Below are 6,000 nucleotides of genomic sequence, written 5' to 3' on the forward strand. Positions count from 1 at the left end.
CTAGCTAGCATTAGCAAACTAATTAGTAAACTCACCCCATTCCATACAAATGTGTGTAACCGCGACATTCCAACGAGGCTGCAATGAAAACGGATGGGACTGTAGTGACTGTGTTGGCATCAAAATCCGGGGTGTGAACTACGTTTTGATTCAGCGTTGATTGACATGGCAATGGACTAACAGTATTTGAGAAAATATGATAAAACTGACCCCTGACATTGTGACGTGTCACTATGTAACGTACAGCGCGCATTTGCAACTCATTTTGTACCGGACAGCCTCTTTCCACCAGGGGTAGCCCTTCTCTCGCAGATTAAAATCATGCTTAACCATATACACGTAAGAAAACTTCATTATTCATGATTTTTGTCTAAATTAATATAATTATTGCTAATATTAAACTAATATTTCATGACTAGTGTGCCTATTGCATTTTTTGCACGTCATTACTGCGAGCCATCATGACACTCAAAAGCCGGAACAGCTGCAGTTCACTTGTGAGGCTAACGTTAGCGCAGCCCTTAAACCCCTCTTCAAATTAGACACAAATCTTCAAACAGGTAGGTGATGAGACATTACATTTTATTAACATTTGAAAGGTTTTTTTCACACAACATATTTCCCCCTTTTCAAGATCACTTCGTAGCCTTCGCTCCCCACCCGCCATTTTTATAAAGACCCGACGGAGCTCATTGCCTTGTTGAATTATGCAGAGATGGGCATCATGAAGGTCTCGTCATTAATTTTGTTGGAAAGGGGAGAAATTGTGCTTGACATTGGTATTGATATTACAGTTGATCTGGAAGTATTACGTTTTTTGGGCGCAAAAATAAGGTCAATTGTACGGACCAAGGCGATGTACAAAAGTGAGTGAGTTTACGTTACCTTCAGGGTAGTAATGTCTTGAGTTGTGATTATGGTCCATTGTTTAGCTAGCTACACGTCTTAACAAAAGTCTCCACTCTAATTTTGACAAAGTATTTTCATTTCAAGTTAGTGTAGTTACCTTGCTAGCTAACGTTAGCTGGCTGGCTCACTAACTAACATTACGTCACACGTTGGGATTCATTGTTTACCTAGCTATCTAGCTACATTTCTTAACAAAAGTACTCATCATAGTGTGCTAGAGCCAGATTAACTGATGAATTTTTGAACGCTCAACACCTGTTGAATATGTCCGGTGTCAGTAAATTCGGCAACAAAGCGTAATTCAATTGTTGCCAGCAGCGCAGTTAGTCACCAACGCTCTGGATAACATGAAAACTGTCTAACCAGCTCTGCTAGGGGGAGTAAATGGTCGGCGTAACTAGCCAATGTTAGCCAGTTAGCTTGGGTCAGTTAGCTTGGAACTGTCGTTGTGAGATCAGAGCTTTCGTAACAACGCTACTTATTGGCCAGAGCATCCAGTGTCCAGCTCTGAATTTACAAACGGACAATCTGACAGTACAGTTGCAGTCACCAACGCTCTGGATAACATAACAGCTTAACCAGCTCTGCTAAGGCGAGTAATGTTCAGTGAGCTGTTCTCTCTCTCTTAGATGTCTGGAAGTAGCTGGCAAGTTAGTACAGAACGCACAGATCAAGCCTTAAAGAGATGGGTGGGGCTAAGGCTTAAGAGGGTGTGAACAATGCTGAATGGATGTAGACTAAGAAGTGCTGTCCAATAGTAGTACCAAAACATTGAAAGACGGTTTTCTCAAAAGTGAGTTTACAAGTTGATCAACTTTCAAAGCAGAATTACTTTCCCATTGTTTTCTCAAAGGCGGTGTATGATATACCATTTTGTTGCTCTTATTCTCTGCTTTTATCCGATGTAAAAAACAGAAATTCAAATGTTGTTACATAAGACCGAATCCAGGTGGTGAGTCACAATAAATGATTCACTTTCAAATATACAGTGTTGATTTTATAGGCTATATCTAATTGTTTAGATGTCATAGCAGTGTAATCCACTCATTGGTTGATGTTCATCTGCAACGCTTCTTTCACAGGGGAGGGTCTTCATATCAGCTATGTTATTGGAGGAGCATTAACCATTCTTGCCATCCTGATAATCATCACTGCCTTCATTATTTACAGGTAAGACCAAGTCCTCTCTAAATACTCAAAATTCCTCTCATTTGACATTTACATTTTAGTCATTTAGCAGACGCTCTAATCTAGAGCGATTTACAGTTAGTACATTCATCTTAAAGTAGCTAGGCGAGAGAACCACATCAGTCATAGTAAGTAAAATGTTCCTCAAAGTCATCAATAAAGTCAGTGCTAGTAATAAAATAAATGTCTTTATGTCTATTCTCCATCCCTTTATCTGTCCAGATCTGAAGTAAGTAATTAGGTGAAAACAAATTGAGCACCAATAGATTTGGCCAATGATACTGTCAGGTAACTTATCGTTTCATATCAGTGGAGACAAAGAACACACAGAGGAAGCTACATTAGACCTGTGACATTTGTCTGTCGTGGGAGCTAACCTAGATAGCCACCCAATGGACAGTGTTAACCAGTGGACTGTGTGTACAATGTGTTTTCCCATCTTTCTATCCTCAGACACAAAATGTCAAAGTTTACTGACCCCGGGATCAGCAACCTGACCCCTCATACAGGACGTCAACGCAAGAGGTCAAGATCGAGACCTCTCAAAAGCCGCCCATTTACAACCAGCTACGATATAAGAAACAGGTAACTATTCAGGCCTATTTAGTATTTCAAGAAAATGACAAGAGTGTTCTAATCTAGCTAAGCATTTTTTTCACGTGCAGCATTTGCAGTTGTCTTCAAGGCAAAGGGTGGTTATTTGAAGAATCTCAAATATAAAATGTATTTTGATTTGTTTAACACTTTTTTGGCAGCTACATGATTCCATATGTGTTATTTCATAATTTTGATGTCTTCACTATTATTCTACAATATAGAAAATAGTTTTTAAAAAATAGAGTAGGTGTTCTAAAACTTTTGACCTGTAGTGTTTTGTTATTCTCATATACTAACATGTAAAATTTGCACTGGTGCAAATTTTTACTGAATCTGAGCCTTATCTCTCACCTCAGACTTCGATGAAATTAAGTAACTAATGTTTAATAGAGGAAATGTTTAATAGAGGAATGGATACATTTGATGTGAATCCATTGGGTTTCTGTATGCCTATTATGACTGAAGGGTTTCAAATGTTCAAATAGTATGGCTGGCTAGTAACCATTGAGACAAATACCAGTTTTCAATGTTTGCCTCTATCTCTTATGCTGTAGATAGATTGCTTTACAGTAGTTATATTATAACCAAGAGAGGCACAAGTTGTGATTGACCCGTCCACTCATATCTCCTTCTCTTCCCCCTCTCCTTCACTGCAGCTCTCTCATCCTTACAACACCCTCTCTCCTTTATTCTTTTGACCTGTTTTGTCCAGCGGAGAGGTAGTCACACACTGCATGGGGAATCCCTCCAAACAATCAACCTCTCTTTCACTCCTCCTGTATCTCTCACTCATTTTGTGTCTCTCTCTCATCCCCACCTACATGCTCTCTCTCGTGTCTACTATTGTTCCTCTGCTTGGTCATACATGACAACTGACTCTTTCTGATGACTGTCTTAACTAATGATTTAACAAATGTAGAGACATACAGTGCCTTCAGAAAGTTTTCATACCCCTTGACTTTTTCCACATGTGTTGTGTTACAGCCTGAATTGAAAGTTTATTAAATTGAGATTGTGTGTCACTGGCCTACACACAATACCCCATAATGTCAGTGGAATTATGTTTTTCTACATTTTTACAAATTAATTTAAATTGAAAAGCTGAAATGCTTTGAGTATTCATGTCCTTTGTTTTTGGCAAGCCTAAATATGTCCAGGAGTAAAAATTTACTTAATTCACGTAATAAGTTCCATGACTAACTTATGACTAATAAGTTGAATGACTAGCTAATCTCTCTACCCCACACATGAAATTAATTATCTGTAAGGATATAAAGAAACGGAATAGAGCTAAGCTCATGAAAAATCATAGAGGAAAACCTGGTTCAGTCTGCTTTCCAACAGACACTGGGACACATTCACCGTTCAGCAGGACAATAACCTAAAACACAAGGCCAGATATACACTGGAGTTGCTTACCAAGACAACATTGAATGGGTGGCATAGTTACAGTTTTGACTTAAATTGGCTTGAGAATCTATGGCAAGACTTGAAAATGGCTATCTAGGTATGATCAGCAACCAATTTGACAGAGCTTGAAGAATAAAAAAATAAATGTGCAAATCATTTTGGGGCTCCCAAGTGGCGCAGCGGTCTAAGGCACTGCATCTCAGTGCTAGAGGCGTCACTACAGACCCTGGCACAATATGTGGAAAAAGTTGAGGGGTGTGAATACTTTCTGAATGCACTTTATCTCTATCTATGGCTGTGGATGGACCTAATACTATCAAATAGTGAGTGTTTGAAAAGTCTGTTCTTTTTTTGACAAACCCTTTCACTTTATGTATTGTGTGTCTGTCATTTTACACAGTCTTTTTTTGCGGGACTGTACTGCTATTAGATGTAATCCTGAGCCCAACTCTAACCTTTTGATTACCTGGAGCAGTTTCAGTATATTGTTTATCATCCAGTCACAAAAATCAAATAAATTGTTTCTCCACAAATGCCGTGAAGAGGTGACACATGAGATTCCATAGTTTGCCCACCTAACACATGGGCACTAATAACAACACTAACTGAAAGACAAGAGGATATCTCACTGAAAAACAAACTACTATTGTGCATGGGTAGAGATTTATAATAACATCCTGCTCTGGAGTATTTGTAGTTTTCTGATTAATTCTTCCAAAATGGCTGCTGTCTAACCATTGACACAGGCTTAGTTTTCCATTAACTACTTATGCAGGATCAGATATTCTTCGTCCCCTCAGATGCTTTTGGGGATATGATCATCTGACCCTCGATCTGTGATTGTGGGTGATGTCTACGTCGTTCGCTAGGCTTACGCAGCTAACCCTTGTACTGTCTTCTTTCTCCTTCCTACTTCCTCAGGCGGACTGGGACAGCGGCTACACCAAGGAGAAGATCCGGATTGTGGAGGGCGTGTGTCTCCTCTCCAACGAGGAGCTGTACTGGGAGGACCTGAAGCAGCTGAAGCCGTCGCGGAGTGGTCTGCACACGTGCATGCGCACGGGCACTGTCTCCCTGCAGGCCAGCAGCGCCTCACTGGACGATGGCGAGACAGAGCAGTTGCTCCAAAAGGAGAATTCGGAGTGCTCGTCCATAAATACGCTGACCCCCACCATCATCACACCCCAACGCCACCCCCAACACAGCCTGACACCGGCTGGACCCCCGTGCACAAACCCTCCACCGAGAGTGAGGTGTAAGGGAGGCCTCTTGCTTCACTGCCTCCCTACTCCTACTCCTACTCTTCCCCCTTAGTCCTCTCGACCCTTCAACTACACACCCTTACACACACACACACACACACACACACACACACACACACACACCTGAATACAATATACACATACAGTAAACGAGTAAATGGTACGTACTTGCGCTTCAGGCCACATTGAGTCATACACTATCTGACACTCACACAGATAGGTGGTACATACAAACACTACAGCCACATACATACTTCATGCTGCACACACACATGTATGCATGCAAACAAACCTGGCATCTCCTCGGCCCGCTGGACTTTGTCCTACACACACACTTCCGCACTCTTACCACTACCCTCTCACAACCACAGACTGACTCACTGCTACCCTCTTCAGGCAACATACAGAATTACAATTTACAAGCATGCTGGAAAAAGAAAGCAAAAAAAAAACACTTTTAGAAAGGAAATGACAAAGAGAGAATTAAATGATGTCTGAAGCCTTTTTAAAGGTGAGGGCCGCTTGGTTGTGCATGACATTGCATTTTTTGACAAAGCTAAGAACAATATACTCCCGCAGGAAACTATGTAACAAACTGCTCTCTCTCTATAATGCAACTCATCATATACCATGT

The 6,000-nt window shown here is 40.8% G+C and overlaps 1 pseudogene; it reads left to right on the forward strand.

Moving 5' to 3' along the window:
- The window catches only part of LOC112264160, a 46,221-nt pseudogene extending 40,803 nt beyond the window's left edge, over positions 1-5,418 (forward strand).
- Positions 5,419-6,000: the final 582 nt, after the last annotated feature.

The sequence above is a fragment of the Oncorhynchus tshawytscha genome, linkage group LG12 (genome assembly GCF_018296145.1).
Source record: "Oncorhynchus tshawytscha isolate Ot180627B linkage group LG12, Otsh_v2.0, whole genome shotgun sequence".
In the NCBI taxonomy this organism is placed as follows: Eukaryota; Metazoa; Chordata; class Actinopteri; order Salmoniformes; family Salmonidae; genus Oncorhynchus; species Oncorhynchus tshawytscha.